The sequence below is a fragment of the Fukomys damarensis genome, unplaced genomic scaffold (assembly GCF_012274545.1).
Source record: "Fukomys damarensis isolate Sample0158 unplaced genomic scaffold, DMR_v1.0_HiC HiC_scaffold_1, whole genome shotgun sequence".
NCBI lineage: Eukaryota > Metazoa > Chordata > Mammalia > Rodentia > Bathyergidae > Fukomys > Fukomys damarensis.
Genome location: NW_022900913.1, coordinates 20,663,006 through 20,682,820, shown reverse-complemented (window position 1 = coordinate 20,682,820; position 19,815 = coordinate 20,663,006). Strand labels below are relative to the sequence as shown.

The following is a 19,815-nucleotide window of genomic DNA, read 5'->3' as shown; positions in this document are numbered from 1 at the left end:
TCTGCAGAAGCTTTTTAATTTGGTATGAAGCCTTGTGTTGATTCTTGATGTTACTTTTTTGTGCAGTGGGAATTCTTTTCAGAAAGTCATTGCCTATTGAAAGAGTTGGACCTATTTTATCTTCTAGAAATTATATTCTGTTTTAATGATAAATATTGATTTTACATTCTTATAGTGTGAGAGATTTGTGTCCATATATACAATTTTTTTTCTCAGAAGGATTTGCTAAAGAAGTTGTCTTTCCTCCAGTGAATGTCTTAAATACCCTTTGTCCAAGATCAGTTTCTGAATATGTCTGTGGCTGTTTCTGCAGCCTCTACTCTGTTCTACTTCTCTGTTTTTGTGCTAGAACCCTGCTGTTTTATCATTGAAGCTTTGTAATATAAATAAATTTGGGAAGTGTGATGCTTCCTGCTTTGCTCTTGCTGTCCAAGGTTGTTTTTGTTATTGTGGATCTCCTCTGGCTTCATATGAATTTTACGATTGTCTTTCTCTAGTGTTGCAAGAAATACTCTTGATATTTTGATTGGATTCCCTGTAACGTTTTAGGCATAGGAGTGGAATGTAATATGTATTGAGGGCAACATATTTGAAAATAATAGCAATGTTCTCAACTTATTTTGAATACACATACATGTTCCTTATATTCTTATTCTTTAAGTTCATTGTGTTCTTTACGTATGAAACAATTTACATTCGATCAATATTGGATATAGGTTTTACCTCCGGTTCTCCATTGTTTCTTCAATTTGAAAAATTACAAATTCTGCCTTCTTCCAGCCATCCTACATTTAAGTTGTCTTTGTTCAGTAGTCTTTCCTCACAGATGAGTTAAAATTTATCTGTGCTAACCCGAGGTAATTCCATTAAACATTTGAGAAATTTTATCACAGCAGTGTGTTTAGAGATAGTTCTGCGATCCATGGAAGGATTCATTACTGTGAGGCAATACTGTTTCATTCAGGTTTAAAAAAAGTGAATACACAGGGGATTTAGCTCAGTGGTTTTTGCCTGGCAAGCGCAAGGCACTGATTTCAATCCACGGTAGCAACAACAACAACAATAAAAGAGGTCTACTGAACTTTATCACATTCACTCCAATTAGATAAAACTTTAAATCAAAAACATTATTTTCTGCTTTGGATTAGATTGCAGGAAGCATGATGTAGAGACGGAGACCTGTGCCTCCTTATGGCAATGGGTCTGCGGAAAGGTAGAAGGATACGAGTGACGGCATCTTTGTTTATGTTTATAGCAAAGATGACTCTAATTTACTTGACATAACTCTGTGGAAAGTGCTGTGATAACATCCCTCAGGCCACGTCACCACAGGGTGGGGCACGCCTACTCCATGTAGAAAAAATGAACTATTTTTTATAAACAATCTTTATTGGTACATTTCAGATAAACAGTACAGTTGTATTCATCATTGGCATCTTGCACCTTTGCATCACATATCTTATTTTTCCCCACTGCCCTAGCCTCCCTTTCCCTCTCCACCCTTCCCTGTTTACAAAACTTTGTTTCCATTTTCTTTCTTTCTCTTATTTTCTCTCTTCCCTTTTTACTTTTCCCCATCCCTCCCATTTCCCGAGCATCTTTAGACATTTGCTTCCTATTACAGAATGTCAGTTATACATTTTACACTTTTTGTTTATTACACCAAAGAAACGCTGTGGTATTCACACATGTGTGTTCTATTAATGTCACGTAAAAGTGTGTCCTCAATGTGCATCCACTTAGCTATGAATGTATCTAGATTCTTGTTCTTTATAGCTGAATAATATTCATACACACACATACACACACACACACACACACACACGCACACACACCTTCACACATTCTACAACCATTCTCCAGTTGGTGGGCAATTAGGCTGTTTTACGTTTTATCTATTGCAAACTGTGCTGCTATAAGCATGAGTAAGCATATATTACTGTGGTATTATTCTTTTAATTCTATTGGGAAGGTACCCAGCAGGGGATTAGAAGGATGAAATGGGACGTCCAATCCCAGTTGTTTGAGATTTCTCCATATTGATTTACACAGTGGCTGCACCAGTCTGCACTCCCACCAACAAGGAAGAAAGGTTCCTTTCTCCCCACACTCCCACCAGCATTTGTTATTGGTTGATTTCTTGATAGAAGCCATTCTTTCTGGGGTGAGGAGGAATCTCAGGGTTGTTTTCTTCTACATCTCTTGAATGAGCAGTGATGTTGACAAATTTTTCATATATTTATTTGCTGCTTTTATTTCTTTGAGCAATGTTTGTTCATTTTAGATGCCCATTTTTGAATATGTTCTTTGTATTTTGGGGCCTGATTTTTTTGAGTTCTTTATATATTCTACATAGTAGACCTTTGTCTGAGGAACATTTGGTGAAATTTTTTTCCCACATTGTAGATTGTCTTTTAGCTCTGTTGGTTTCTCTTGCAGTGCAGAAATTTTTTAAAAAGATGAGATCCAAGTTGTTGATTCTTTGTGCTAGTTCCCATGCTACTGAGGATACATTAATAAAGATTTTTCCTATACCAAAAATCTTCCAACAAGTTTAGTGTTTCTGTTTTAATATTTAGATCTTTAACCCACTTGGATTTTTGTTTAGGGCATAATGAAAGATAGGGGTCTAGTTTAAAATTTTAACAAGCTTTTCCAACATTACTTATTAAAGAGTCTATTTTTCTCCCACTGAGGATGGTTGGCTCCTTTGTCAAAGTTGATGTAGCTGAGTATGTCTGGAGTTGTTTCTGCATCTTCTAATATATTCCAATGATCCTTGAGTTTCTTTATTTACCAGTACCATGCTGTTTTTGCTACAGTGGTTTTATAATATAGTTTCAAGCTGCTGAGGTCAGGGGCTGGGCAAGAGCTCAAAATAAACTCATTTATATGTTTACTGCCCCATGTATTTTATATTGAATGGATTTATATTTTTGAGAGTGGATAAAAATTAGTAAAAGGGGGTAGATTTGATGTATCAATTAGAAAAACACACTATAGAGCTACTGTGATTAATGTAGCAGGTATTGTTAGTCCTCAGTTATCTTTTTCATTAGTGTAGAGATAGCCAAAGAAATAAGAAAAGAAGTTGGCCAAGGCAGCAACCAGCTTAAAGTTAGAGCAGAAAGTTTAAGCAAATGTTGGAAAAAGAAAAAGCACAAATACATAAACAATGATATGATTTCAGACTGAGATCAATCTTCGGACATAAATGACAAGAGACTATTCCTCTGAGATTTGTATGTACTGTAAGGAAGATGATGTTAAGAATCACAGTTTTGGTAGATAATTAGAGAAGCTTGAACTTCTTAGCAATCTTGACAGAATTAAGAGTTGAAACAATCCTGGGATTACTATTAATGACTTGTTGTGATACAAAAGAAATTTATATATTTCTAAGTATAGTGTTTATTTATTCTAAGTAAGTATTCATTTCTAAGTTAATTTCTAAGTATAGTACAATCAGTTTGCAGTACCAACTTTGTGATATTGAAGGTGTATTCATAACAGCTGCATGTGTAAGCTATTGTGCATAATGTTTGAGAAGGGGTAAACTGTTCTTACCAGACATGCACGTTAGTCTTAAATACCAGGGTTGCTTTGAAAGTTGAATCATATAACATAGAGCTTCTGTTTTTATCCAAGTAACTCATGTCTATCTGGGCCTATTGGATGACTTCCAGTGTGACTGTATGCTAAAAATCTCATTTGAAGTTAATGTTTACTTTATTTGCTAATTTTTCAATTTCAGTGCACAATAACTAGCATGGTAACTTGCTTAGTTTTCCTGTATTTATCTGAAAATTTCAAAGGATTATAATTTATTAGAATAGTAATTGTAGTAATAAATGCCAAGAAATATTATTTTATATCTGGCAAGGATGCATCAGTGGTTTTCAATAGCACTTGAAGGACACAGTATAAGAACATATTGAAAATCAAGGGAGAAAAATATTTTAATAAAATTATATCTTTACTGTACAAAATAATTAAGAAAAGACTTCAACCAATTTTAAAAATAATGTTAAAGATAATCTGTCATGTTTACTCTGAATTAATTTTGATGTCTAAATTATAGGAAGATGACATACATTCTTACTATGGAAATAACAATGGTAATATATTTATGCAAGCCTGTTTGCTAAATATCCATATTCATTACTTCAAGTATTAAAAACTAATTTCAGAAATGGTACATTACTCGATAGCAAAGTGCAACTTTAACATATGTGCGGAACTTTGTGATCACCAGCCCCACAAACAGCAACGAACTAGTTTTCTGTGATGTACAATGCTACTTACATTTGAAATTGTTCCACGGCTCAACTGTGATAGAAAATGTTTTTCGATAAATTTAAGGCTTACATCTTCTATCTTCAAAGAGTTATCTTACAAACCAAATGAGGAAGAGGACTTCTGATATAGTACCGTTAAAAAAAAAAAGGTTTTATTTGTGAATATTTACATTAAAGTATAAAAATATTTTGTTTGGCCACTTTTCCCTCACTTTTCGTACAATATTTTATCTCAGTTTTAACAAGAGATTCCTATAATATGGGGTTTTTATTTAAAGAAACAAGCAAATCTGGAAGAAATAATTCTAAAGGAGCCTGTGAATTTTAAATTAAGTTTTTTTGCCTCGAGAAAACATTCAGCCTCCGTGAAGAATTCACTAAGCTGTCTTAACCAGTTGAATCTTTCTACCTCTGGAAATACACAGAAAGCTTTTCCTCTTTATCTGCTTTCATTTGTAGATGGAGAAATTAAAACTTGCTCTTTTGCTGACTAGAATTCACAATTACTTAAAAACTTATGACTCCACATTCAGTCACCATGCAAGAGTAGTGTCAGAGTTTATTTAGGGACATGTAAAGTTTTGTTTTTGGAGCATTTGTTTTCTCTTTTGAGAAATAAATTTCCATTAAGCAGAAATATCGGATTGACAGTTTTATTATCTACATTGTACTTAATAGATAAGCTTTATTATTGGAAGAAAAAGTGGAATTTTTTTTCTATTGTCTCTTTCTCTTTGAAGCATCAAATAAGTTATTGATATTTTTTTAGCACTTAAGCTATTTACTTACTGTGACTTAACGAGCTGTTATAAAGTCAGCCCTGAATTCCCACCATGCATTTCATATAACTATTATTTGAACTTCTTTTCAGAAGGATTTATCCCCTAATCAATATCATTCTTATTGTGCTATTTCCAGAAGTGCTGAAAATACTTCCCTTCTGAGGCAGGGTTTGACTGCTTTGGTTCACCTTCCCTAAGAGTGTTACAATGCACAGCAGGGACTCAAACAGGTGGCCCATGAATCTGGTTATATAGCTAAGGTCACCATTAGTTTTTAGTAGTTCAGAAAGAATGAAAATCCTTCATTTGAATTATTAAGGAAGAAGCAAAATATTTTAGGTGTTCAAAACAAGAATTGTTCCTTTTACTTACAAAGAACATATCAAGGCATCAATTATGAGTTTTTAAACAGTTTCTGAAAGATGGTTTTACATTATTAACCCAGAGAGACATAGAATAAAAAATCATCATCATCGGGGATGAATATCCTTGAGATTCTTTCTCTTCCTTTTGCCAGGAAATAGGGAGCAGTGAATACCTAAAGGATGGATACAAAAAATTTCGTATAACAGCGCTGTGCATGTGACATTTCCTACAGATGATTTACAGGTTACAAGCATGCTATGACCTTTTTTTCCCCCAATTGCAAACAGATTAAGCAGAGCTGATTAACAGAGACTAAAAACACTGGGTTATTTTCTCTCACAGGGGTCTTTGACAATGCTTCCTCTCTGAGCCTTCCCATTTTATTCGCTTGCAAATCACTGTGCCCAAAGAGGTCTTTACTCCCCCAAACCCAAGCCTGGAGCCCTGCAGCGCCATCAACTGCAATATCTTCCTCTCTGAGGAACATCGCTTATTAATCAGAAACGCGGACTGGAAACCAATCAGATAGAAGAGTTCTTTTGGCTTCAGCTTCCTGCCTGTCTGAGTTAAAAGTGATGCTGAAGAGAGAGGCACACTGAGATTCGTGAAGATTCAGCTGTGAAGAAATCACAAAAAGAGAAGAAAAGGAATGAAACAGAAGCTACAGCGGAATTGTCAGGGCTGAGCAAGGCTGAACTCACTTCTAGTACTAAATAAGGTAAGTGGTACTTACTTTACTTGACAATACAAGGCATTCAATTTTTTGCTTTTTTACAATGAAATAGTGCACATAACGCTTCTGATTGTCAGGAGTCTCTCTCTCTCTCTCTCTCTCTCTCTCTCTCTCTCTCTCTCTCTCTCTCCAGGTAAGACATTTTACAGTTTGAATAAAATATTTAAATGTAACTAACAAAATATACAGTATTTCCTTCTTATTTATTAGTTTAACATATTTCTTAGTTTTAAAAAAAGTGATTCTTATCCATTCTCTTTTTGTAGTCTTCAAATTTCTATATGGAATATTATCATAAATATAAAACTAAACTTCAAATTGTGTTAAGTTTATTGGGGAAGCTTTGAATTTCTCATTTATGAATGTATTTCTGTCCATTTTAATTTGAAGTGCATTCCTAGCATTCTCATAATTTTTGTTTGAATAAATTGAGTCAGAACTATTAAAAATAACAGTATCTATAATAGGAAGTAGTTTATGTTCAATATTAAAAAATAAAATAATGTATAAATAGTAAAAGTGACACCGAGGTGGGCATTTGATATCACAGTCAAGATGTGCATTTATACAGGAAAAGATTTCTTCAATAGTTATGGTTCTCCCTTGTATAGATATTAGGAATGTAGACACTTTGACTGTAATTGGCAAATATATTTTAATAGAATGGAGACTTGATGAAAACCACGGGAAATAATGTGACAAAAGCAAAACTACCACTTTTAAAATTTCAGATGATGTCAAAATTTATATTCTGTTCCAGTATAATCATTTATATCAATTTTTACATGTACATTAATCTCAAAAAATCTTAATGAACTTTACTTTTGAGGGCATTAAAAGTCTATATAGTATTTATAGTTAGATATTTGAATGTGGTGAAGTTTTTAGAAACAGTTTTTTTTTAACAACAAATGTAGAATAAGAGGAAAGTTGTCAACTCTAGTAGACAAGTTTACATTTATTTATATAAAGAACTTTTTGATGAGGATTAAATTAACTATAAATTTGAGAGGAAACATGTAGCTCATTCTGGGGATATTTTGTAAAGTATTCTGTTAAATGAGGTATATGAGATTCTTAACTGGTTTTTGTCATGACTCCTAAATTCTGTGTAGCAAAAAGAATTAGTTATATTGTGAAATCAGAAAACTGAAATTTCTTTTGACTTCCTTTAGTTTTGTCTAAGAATGTAAAGTGTTATCCATATTCAAGGTACTTAATTTAGGAAAAAAATAAAAACTCCTGCATTCAATAAAGATAAATCCTATTTTCAGATTCATTCATTGATTCATTGCCTAGGCAATGCTGGGTCAACTGTGGAACACATTGTGTCTCTATGAAACTAATCAGTGCAGGCTGAAGAGTAAATCTTTTGAAATATAAAAACAAAAATAACCTGCTATTCCAGCACATAACACTAAAGAACTTGGATGTAAAATATACAGCATGCATTTGTAGTCCTGTCACCAAACATATTATAGGTTCAACTAAGTTTTCCCATACTGAGAATACATAAGTAATTGGATGCATTTCATAGTTGTATGTTGATAAGTTGAAATGCTACCCTATATATGTATATGTTTTGAAAAATGAAGAACTATGTGATAAAACATGTACTATATGCAAATATAATCCTAAATATAAAAATAGAAAAATGTAAGCAGATGGTACTAGAAATTCAAATGTAATGTACAAAACTTCAAGTTAAATATATTTGGTAGTATTAATAATACAATAATTGTATTACATTATCTTTTAGGTTAGAAAGATGCATTTTTTAAATTACCCTATTTCATGATTTAAAATATTTTTGAAATGGTTTACATAATTAGTCCTTATTGCATTCACTAAGTAACTGAAAAATTGCCCCATATCACTGCCTGTGTAGAGCCAGATCACAAGTCTAAGTTGATATTGACATTACATTTTTCAGTGTTAGGTTGTGTATGAGTCAGAAGCTTCAGAATTTCACCTTAATACATTTCCCAAATCAGATTTAAGAAGTAAATGGAAATTTTTCTTTCCTATTTGTAAATTTGCCTTTAGGCATCAGTAGTCGCAGTTTGATCTCTCCTCATAATATTTCTAAAGTGTATGAGTGTATCTCGTCATAGTTTGATGAGTACCTAAAATTATATAATACAAAATATGTAAGTAGCATTGCAACGTATTATGTGATTAGCATAGTAATATCTTATGTGAGAACAAATAAAGATGAAAGTTAATTGAAGGGAATACATATGCATTGTATTAAATAAAGCATTGACTGTAACTTGTTTTCAGTGAAAGAGAAAAGGGTAGATGGAGCACTATTTAGCATAACTCAGACGCTTTCATTTCATCTATCATTAGTTTGCTCTCTTCTGCATTGGTTCAGTCAAATATACACTGAGCTGTAAGGTTGAAGCCATATATTTGAAAAATAAAGTGTGCTACTTGAGAAATGTCAGATACAATGCTTTAAATATACACCTGAACGTAAGGGCATGTATGAATGTATACATAAGGATATGTACACATAGATAAAATGTGTACATATATGTGTAAAAAACTAAATATAAAAATTGTAGCATAAGGTTATCTGGAGAGGTTTTTGTCACAGAAAACATAGGTTCTTGGGTATTTTACTTCTTAAATAATCTATTTAAAGTTAAGTTTTCTTGAAGAGAGGTCAAGCTTAATGTGACCAACAGGACACAAGCTTAAAATAGCTTTTTTTTTTTAAAAAAAACTGGTGTTAAATGTATAAATATGATCTTTTTAATTAAGACTCTAAGATGTTTCCTGATATAAAGCAATTTATTTCTTTGTATTTTGCGTATTTGTCTTTAAACATGAGTTTTATTTCCAAATAGATCCCAAGTAATTTTGAAATATGCATAATTTTATTTAAGTATTTACATAAAATTTGATAACTTTTATAAAAGCAAATTTAATTAGCTCTAACTCCGATTGTACACATGAAAAAGCTGGCGTTTTAAAAGATCAGGTTGCATAAGCAAATTCGCCCAGTGGACTCTGAATATTTATCAGCATTATGTGCAACTATAGCATGCTAAGTCATAAAAATTATATTAGCAATATTAATGGATGAATAGATGAATGCATAGATGGAAGTATGATGACATCAATAGATCAATAGAAAGATATAGATGATAGATGCATAGATAACAATTCCCATACTGCTCTGAATGTCTTGCAAAAGTTTTGTCTGTTATGAGTCACTTCAGCTTCTGTGCCGGGAAAGCCCCATTAACCTCATCATTTAAACACATTAGGGGCTGAAAAGTGCAGAGCGTCCCTATGGCACTTTTATATATTTCCACTGCTGTCCTAACACTTTAATGCACTTATCCCTAAATGTAACACTAGTTAGGGATGATCAGATAGCCACGTTACGGATGCAAAGTGCTGGAATAAACGCAGGCTCTGGAGCCTAACCAAGAGATTTTTACATTAGCACTACTGCGAAACACCTCGCCAGATAGAAAAGTCACGATAATGGACTTTCTTGGTCATGAAGGGAAAATAGAAATATCGCGAGGCACTGTTGTATTCAGTTGATACGTGTGTATTTTATTTTTCACTCTTTTTTTATTTTTAGGATGACAGGTGGAATAAAAGAAGAGTTATGTATTTCTTACAGTGGCATTCAAAGTTATTTTTCCTCTGTCATTAATTTGACATATTGTAAATCAATTGAAGGAGGGATGAATGGTTGCATAAATTTATTCTTTTGAGAAGAAAAATGTTGGTATTTCTAGTTGCAAAACATCAGATTGTATATTTATTTCATGAGTATGGATTAAAACTTTTGCCCTTCTGCAAGAATTCTGCAAATTTTGGAAGTGTTTCCACAATGCAGTTAACATGAATGAATTCATTTAATTCTTCGTTCTACTTATTTTCAACTTATAATGGAAATACTAGTAGCTAATAGTTGCTACTTGATGTTTGAGTTCAAAGTTTAATATGTTTCTAGGTGAATTTAAAAAAGATATATCTGGTGGATTTTCCAGTGGTATAGACTGTATTTATCATACCTCATATATTATTAATAGAATATCCAATGCATAATAAAAATTTTCTTCTTATTTAGTGAAACAACATCTTAAGAAAATAATGCAAAACCAACAATACTAAGTGGAAGTCACTTTTAAAGAAACAATAAACAATGCACATCACCATGTGTTGTCCAGGCAAATGAGCACCAATAATTCACTTCGTGGATCAAAAGAAATCTATGCATACTACTTTTATGAAAGTATGATACTATTGCTGAAAGTTCTCAATGGTAATTTTTCCTAGACCTATTTTTCATATATTTTCCTGAAATAGATTACTGTACTAATTTTATATAAGTGCCAGAATATTATTTTCAAAGTATTCATACCCATGTTTTTAAATTCTTCAAAATATAAATAACATAAGAAATTAAAATATTTTATTTGAATGACAATGAATCCACAGATTAAATATTTAAGCAAACTTAATTTTATAGAGTTATCCATCTGTATCTGTATTTATGTATGTGTGTGTGTGTGTGTATATATATATGTGTGTGTGTGTGTGTGGGTGGGTGTGTGTGTGTCTGCATATATGTCTATATCTTCATTTACACACCTGTGTGTCTATATCCATAGCTACATCTATGTGTGCATATGTGTGTGGATCAAAAGAGATAAAATAGAAAAAAATAAAGCAATCAATTATTTTCATCCATACATTTATTATAGATTTTATATATATAATAATGGTGCATATTTGAAAGACATTTAAAAACTTTTTTGGGAGGAAACTTTACATATTATGTTATGAACAGATAAAAGGCATTGTAGCTTTTTTATTGTTAGATAAACATAAGAAAGTGCTGAGATTCCATAGCTGTCTCAGTAGCACAATCATGCAAGAGTTTAAACTGGATAATGACACTATCATTTACAGTATTCTTTTCCCCAGACCTCAACTATACCCAGATCATCTGCTTTATAGATGAAACTTGGGTTTGAGATTTTAAAAATCTATTTAAACATGAGTTCAGAGATTATTTTATTGCCTAAGACTAAACTACATTTTGCAAGACATGTTGAATTCAATTTTTAAGTGGATTCAGAGTAAGAAAATGTTATTTCAAAATGAAAATATCACATACATATGTATTGCCTTATATTTCAATAGCTATATTAATAAATTAATTTTTTTGGAAATTATAAGGGAAGCTACATTAAAAAATCATATGACAAGAGTTTATGGAAATTTTACACTAGTTTGAAAATTCCAGATTACAGGTTTGAAGGAATATATCCTTATTTATAAACAATCTTTTGTTCCTTAAAATATAGATGTGAAAGCAGAATTTGGAAAATAAGCCAATCTTAAAGCACTTCTGTAATGCTATCAATTCTACATGTATTCATAGAATACATTGATCTTCTATAAATGTGACATGTTTTAAAAAATATAACTGTTGTAGTTTTATTAAATTTAAATTGTACCTCTTTTATTTAAATATTAAGTATTTGATTATTTGTCAATTATTCTTTCTCAGTACTTGGTTTTGTGTCAATGAAAATGTATTTGAAAAGTGATCCTCAATTATATACATTGTGAGAAAAATTTGAAAATATCAACTCCTCTTCAAAATGTAAAACAGGAGCCAATTTTAAGTATAGAGGAGAGAAATATCAGTCAAGATCACAGCCAGTCATTCAAATTTTTCACATGATTTAAACTGCTCTTAATAACATAAAATAATATGATACATCAAATGATACACTTATGCTATCTATCAATAGGTGTATTGATGACTTAATGAGTTACTATTTCTAGTATGCAAAGTAGAGTAGTTTTTACTTTTGCTTTTTTAGCACTGGTGCTTGAACCCAGGCCCTCAAAACTTAAATGCCAGGGTTCCATGTTTTGTGTTGAAAGTAGTATACATATTTTATCTTTTAAATATAGTTCGACTCTTTGAAGAGAGTTATCCGCCTTCTTTTATCTTTATTCTTCTGCTTGAATTGTAATGTGTTTTGTGTCTAAAATAGAGTTCACTTTAATTGTGCATTGCCTACTGCTTTCTAACAAATTAAGCATCAATCTTCGGTGATTCACAGAGAGCAGAAACAGTCTTTCCACGCAGTTAGCTGTGATGAACTATGTATCTTGTTGCTCTTGCCTCCTTGTGCTTTCCTACCTTCATCGCATCTCCAACTCTGCTGACACCTCTGTTTCCACACCTACTGTTGTGCTTCTTCTTATCATTCTTCCCCACGCAACTCCTTCCGTTCAAAGACAGAATATATTTAAACACAAGTGTCCACCCTTTTCAACTTTGCTTCCATTATGGAAGATGATTCACTGAACGTGGCTGTTCCAACTGAGAAATTCCTTAGAACTTGGAACTAAGAAGCTGTCGACAAATTTCATGATGACTCTCTTTTTATAGCTTCCCATTTCTACCATCCATCTAACTCAAAAGGAGCCTTGGATAGTGCTGAATATTTTCAAAGTTATAGTCATTGAAACAATAGATCATGGATTATACTGCCACTAACAAGAGAGTTTGTCTAAGAATCCAGGAATGCAAACCTGCATACATACAGCTCCATGAAGATTTTGAAGATTTGTTAAGAAAAGCTGGGAATTGAAAGCTATGGCTACCCTTCTATATATGATTTTTGAAATAAGCAGATGAGGGTAAATGCTTTGGAGACATATGTTTAGACTGACTGGATAAACTCAAGAGACCCATGCTTTGCTTGTTTTGAGTCCTGGGGATGTAAACCAGGGAGTTGCAAATTCTAGGAAGGTACTCTATCACTTAGCTATCTGTTTGTCCCACATTTTTTTATAACTTTGAGACACAGACTCCTTAAAGTACCCAGGCTGGCCTTGAACTTGCACAATCCTCCTGCCTCAGCCTCCTACATAGCTTGGATTATAGTCACACACAGCAGCACTCAGTTCATCCAAGAAAATAAATCTTACTTTCCATTTGCATATAGTAGAAACACTGTGTACCTGAATGTTTGCAGGTACAATCGGAAGCAACGTTTATCCTGCCATCACCTAGAGTGATATCTCAATGAATGCAGACTTGAGAAATCTATTTAGATTCCTTCATCAATTCATTTTCTATTCTTTTAAACTCCTGATCGGATAAAAGAACATTCTGTAATTCATAATAATATATTGGTCCGTCCACTGGCTGCTTATTGCCTTTTGCTACATTTAAATTTCTTGCTAATTGAATCCCTGCTGTCTCCCAAACTCTATGCTGTGTTGAAGCAGCACCTCCTTTGCTCGGGAGGTCGCGTTCAGACAGAGACCACGGCTGCTTCCAAACCGCTTCACTTTGTAGACATTACATTTGCCATTGTGACAAATTATCTACGGGTAATTTTTTCTTTCTCGTTTTCTTTCTTTCATCTCATTTTTGCTTGTGTAACATGGAACTAACAGCAGTAAGCACCTGTGTTCTACCATAAAGTAATTCGAAGAAAATTTTGTTCGTTATATATTCTCCCTTCATTATATACATTTAGCATTACTTTAATTTCACAATTAGTACCGTTCTATAGATCACTGGACTGCCCTATCTGTCTTATGCAAAAAAAATTCTCCTTTTGAAGTTGTCCCTAGAACTGAAATTGGTAATCCTAATATGAATCCAGACTACAAATAAGGACAAGTTTAAGTTCCTTTCAAAAGCTACTTTGAAATTAATTCAGGACTATATTATTTGCACTACTTCCTAAAGATATGTATTTTTAAAAAGTCTCTATGACTAGTAATCCTTTCGTATAGGATACGTCTTTCCAAATTCTGAGAGATAGGACCCTTGTCGTAACTTCCTTTTTTTTTTTTACTACGTAATTTTTGGATCAAAACTTACTGCTTTGTTACTTTATTGTTTAATAACCTTTAATTGTTTACTTGATCAACAATTCCTTTAACTTTTGATACATTCTATAGACCATAATTTGATAAATTAAGGTTCAAACCAAGTTATCTTTTCTTCCTTTGCCTTTCCAACACGCCATCACATCCACAAATTAGTCGATATTCCTCAGCCTTGAATCATTTTTCTTTTTTCTTTTTTTTTTTTTTAAACCAGGGATTGAACTCAGGCTCAAGGCAGAAACACTGAACTAAATCCCTGGCCCTTGAATAAAAAATTTTAGCCATTATGTTTGATCCCATTTGAAAATTATGCCCACTGCTTCAGGGTTTTAAAAATATGCTGTCTATTTTTATGTCTATAATCCGGTAACTAAAAATATTCTTGAAAGATACAATTTTCTCAGGAAATATTTGAGAAATCCAGTTGCATTCCAAGTGTGCTTTTAAAATCATTCTGCTGATATGCAAGTCACCAAAATACAGCTATACTTTATGAAAAAGTCTGGTCTTTCCCAGCCTCCAAATTTTTAAATTTTATTCTCTGTTCCTCAAATGTCATTTTCCCCTCTGCCATCCCATATTAACTGTATCTATGAGCTATTAAATAGGTAATCATTTCCTATGTGCTACATTCTAAATTTTAGAAGTATGACTTGGCATTTTTACAGAGGAATTCTTAAATACTTGGTCATAAATACATCTGAAATCCACTGCCTTAAAATATCCAAAATGGAGGTTTCCAATAGTCAAATTGTCCTGACTTTTTAAAATATGGTATTAATTTTTAACATTATTTTCCTGATTCATAAAGACTTTCCACATTGCTCAGAGGAGGTATGAACTATTTTAACAGTCCACAAATTAAATTGTGCCTAACAATGTGACTTAATTGGAATAATATTAAAGTGCACAGATGTGTGTTGCTGTTAGAACAAGCTTTTTTGTCTAGCACTCTTATGCTGTGGTAGTTTATCTCCACTGTGAATACAAATTGTCTCGGATGTGGAATGTAATAAGCAATATTTTATGTTATTTGTACAGCAGGATGCTGGACTCAGACCCCTATGTGTACACAATTATGCACCTCACATGTGAATTTGAAAAATCTTGTAATATCTTGGAAGTCCTGGAGTTTCCTGTGTAGAATTAAGGTATTAATTAGCAGTATCTATATTTTAGGGTATTATAAGTAGACAAAAGATGTCTATCACTGATTTTACTGCAAAGAATATTATTGCTCGGGTTCTTTGTTTTTTGTACCTGGAATCGAACTCACACGCTTGAGAAGCAGGTGGTGGCAAAACTGAGTTAAATCCCCAGCCACTAGGGTTCTTGATATTTAGGTAAATAGTATTTGGAGCATTCATGTGTGAAATTAGGAGGCAGACCTAACTTAATTCAATGAATTAGTTCGCCGTTTTTTGACATTAAATAAGGAAAACATAACAATCAATTTTAACATTACGAACATAAATATTCATCTATGATATTCTTTCTTTAATTGATGTAATATACAATATGAATCGCATATTTTTAATAATTTTGTGGTGCATGTTTTTACCATAGTATAGAAATTAGTGTCAAAAATGATATTTATGGCCCGGCGTGGTGGAGCATACCTGTAATCCCAGCACACAGGAGGCTGAGGCAGGAGGATCACTGTGAGTTCAAGACCAGCCTGGGCTACATAGTGAGTTCCAAGTCAGTCTCAACTACATAGTGATACCCTATCACAAAAAACCAAAAGAAAAAATAAAATAAAATTTATAACTTAAAGCTTTAAATGGGTATATTATTAATGGGTTTTAGAGATGTGAGTTATATAAAACTTTTAAATCAACAGTAATAAAAGATCACATAATTTAATATCATCACTAATTTTAATGCCATGCATTTAACATTCCTTTTCTTTTTAATGATTTTCCTTCTTATTCATTGAATTATATACATGACTGTAAAGTAAATGACATCCCTGACCTGAAAATGAAGAGAGCTTATATAGAGAGCTTATTTGTATAAGAATTTTACTGAGGTTTGAAAAAAAAATTGTAACAATAGAATACCTGTGGAAATATTCACTGAAGGTACCTTGAATGTCCTATTTGTGTATAATGTTGGTCATTTGGTAGCATACCAAAAAGCCTTATAAAATGGAATTTATAGTGTAAAATATAGTATGCATTTAGATCATATGGTTTAGTAAATTAGCTCTACACTCATATATTAGACCAAATATTTACTCGATTTTCCCTAAGCCTAAAGCATTATTAAGGACCATAGGATCTGTTCTAGAATTGCCTCAAATGTCAAAAGTGGTAACTCATTCCTATCTGGTGATCGTATCTTGAACATAATTTTCATTTTTCTAGTATTTGTCCACAAGTGATAACCCTGTTATATAATCACAGCTTCTCTACTCTCAAGATGTCATCAATCTTTATGATATCATATTTAACATTTTTAGCTCTTTCCTGGCTTCTATTTCCTTTTTTTTTTATTGTTTCAGTGATCTCCAGCTAAATTTTCCAAGATCATTGTATAATACAGCTCGGGTAACTTTGCACATGGACTTTAGACACTCTTTTGGTTCATATCCAATAATTTTTCTAATCATAACTGGATTAGGTGACTACGCCATCCAAAGGCTCTTAAGCCTCCTCAAATACAGCGGATTTGTTAAAAAAAATGATCTTTGATCTTGTCATGAACTAACTGAATATTCTTTAACAATTAAAGAGAGTCGGCAGTGTTCATTGAAAGTCTTTTCATTTCAACTAAGTGAAAACACTATGGCACTCTTCACAAACAATATGTAGAAAATATACAGTTAAACCTCAACAATAATCTTCATATTTTGGCTAAAATATAAATTAGAAAAAGAACATCACTCAACATATTACTCAAATCAACTATCATTCAAAGGCCTAGGATAGTTGTTGCTTAATAAATGCTGATATTATACCTCATTATATTCACAATGAACTGAAGTTGTGAGTTTCAAATACTGTTTGGAGGGATATTTATCAAGCATTTAAAAAATCGTAGAAATGGTTCTGTATAATCTACAAGAGTTTTTCTTGCCTTGACTTTTAAATATAGGTAGAAAATATTTAAAAAAAAAAGATTTTACCACCAAATTAATGATGGAAATAATGGTTTGGTCCTAGTCTAAGATTTTTTTTTTGATTCATATATATTTTTTTTCACAAAAAATTGATGCTACCTTGGGCTGGTGATTTAGCTCAGTGGTTCTGCTGCCTGCCTCACAAGCACAAAGTCCCAAGTTTGATTCCCAGTACCAAAAAAACAAAACAAAACAAAACAAAAAATAGATGATATGTTTTTTAAAATATTGTATGATTACTAATAAATATAGAGAATTTAAGTAACAATGAGATGATCAAGTGTTAAGTTGATATAATTAATCACACTTTCAAATGGTGCAAACCACAAAAAATGCACAATTATAAGACAGTGAAATATATTTTAATGTCTATGAAAATGAAATTTTTGGAAAATATTTCTCCTATATCTGCAATGAAAATAGGGTCAATTACATCGATTCGAGTGATATATACTATTTTAAATGAAATGATCTCTCTGAAGAAAGATTTTAAACTAGAAAAGAATGATCAGTAAAGCCTATGATTATTATAGCATGAAAAAACTTGACATTTTATTTAAGTAGTTGATGTTACAGGTAAGGATAACAGGACTCTGAAGATTTGCTTAAATTATTCCAAAACAGAAAAACTAAATGTAGAATCTAGGTCTTTGGATTAGATCATGCAATTAAGAATGTCTTATCAAGTGCTGTGGATTTAGCTCAGCAGCAGTGCGCCTGTTTCATAAGTGAAAGGTCCTAAATTTGATACCTGATATGACACACAGAAACAAAATTAATAATAATAATAATGCCCTATCAATATAATTCTTCATAACCCTGAAAAGTCATTTTGATTCATAACATTTTATATGTAAATGTTGTATGATATCATGCATGAGTAACATGAGATTTAAAAAAATGACTGATATGTAAAAAGATTTCTAGGAATATCTTAGTGAAATAATTGGACAGACCTGCACTCTCATGTATAGATGGGAATGAACTTATGCTTATTTATGTTATCTTTCAAAGTGAAGTTAACTAATTATTTCTCAAATTTTAAACAGCAGAATCATACTCCATTAGAGTAAAGAGAAAAAGGGATGTGATTAAACAAGCAAAAAAATAAACAGCAAAAAGCATAGAGAAAAGGTTTATCACTCTGGGAATTAATTTCTTCATTTTAAATATAATGGAGAAGGATGAAATATATTTAATAAAATTTTCATCTCATTTCAATCTTTATTTGAAAAAGCTATCTTAAAATTTCAACCAATTTTCAAATGAAATAGAGCAGGAACAAATACTGAAATACTTGGGAATAGCTGAAAACTTGTATCATGCCCTCCTCTCTGGAACCCTTGAAAACCCATTCTGAGATGTCATCCAGTGTATGTCAGAACTACTGTCTCTGTTCTACTGACCTACACAATTTCCACACTTTCTCTTACCAGTACCAGAATATTTTTGTGTAAACAGAATATGACTTGAAATTTCCTTATTGTCATACCTATGTAGAAATTTATTTATTCATGGTGTCTATCACATCATATCGCCTCAGGCATTCTTCAACACTTTCAAATCTAATATAACCTACAATAAATTCAAATATTAACCTGCTGAAAACTAGACGTTTCAGTTATCTGTTTAAAAATCAATTTTTGTGCTACATCTATGCCAACTAATGTGATCAACTCACATCATTTAACTCTATGTGTGTTTAACAGCTATAAAATTGTGCTCTTTTGCAATATGCACAAAAATTTTTAAATTTTTAGTATAGCATGGTGTCTCATGAGATGCAGAAATGTTTGAATACAACTGATCTTCCTATAAAAGCAAATATATAAGTAGTTTTTACAATTTTAAAGATAAGTACTAGATTCATTCAAAGAACAAATAATTTTAATGTCAAATGAATTCTTAATGAAGTTTGAATTTGTAAAAAACTGAGTTTATAAACTGAAGACAGTTTTACAGGTTATATTCTACATCTTTTATTAATTTTATCACTAATTGTCATTTCGCAGTTGAATGTGTTGGTGAAACAAAAACAAAGTTTGCCCTTAGGATCATCAGGTAAAAATACTGTAGAAAAAATTATTATTCTTAAGCATGTTTTATCTATACTATAATGTTATGGGAATGATAAGAAAAAACATGAACATGGAAGATAAGCTCTCCTAAATCACAAAAGTGCAATGCCTTCTGTTTCAATGCAGTGTCTTGGGGAAACAGCATTGGGAGAATCTGATAGTCAATTAAACATTTTACTTTCACAGCCTATTTGCATAAAAACTAATTATTTATAGGTAAACGATCTCTTCTCCTTGTGAATGCCCTCTGGAGTAAAGATTTTTTTTTTTGATGTTCTGAGAAAGAAAATTAGGCTGTTTATTCACTAATTAACTTTAGTGAAATGTATAATACCATTTTTTTCAGAAAAATACAGTAGATGGTATTTTTTTCTGTGACACTGAACCTTCATTTATAATGGTATCTTGTTCAAGTCTGTGAGGAAAATGGTACTTATGTTTGGTAAAAGAGACACACATTTGTGGATCTGTTTGCCAATGATTTTTCTGAAGTTAAATGAAATGGCATATATTCTTGGGAAACCATATATAT

At 31.9% G+C, this 19,815-nt stretch overlaps 1 protein-coding gene across 1 annotated transcript in view; it reads left to right on the top strand.

The window, feature by feature from the left end:
* Positions 1 to 5,968: 5,968 nt before the first annotated feature.
* Cdh9 (cadherin 9) overlaps positions 5,969 to 19,815 on the top strand; it is a 143,363-nt gene continuing 129,516 nt past the window's right edge. The window contains exon 1 of the mRNA XM_010623792.2: positions 5,969 to 6,164. The gene's annotated coding sequence lies outside the window, so the exon portion shown is untranslated. The remainder of the gene's footprint in view (positions 6,165 to 19,815) is intronic.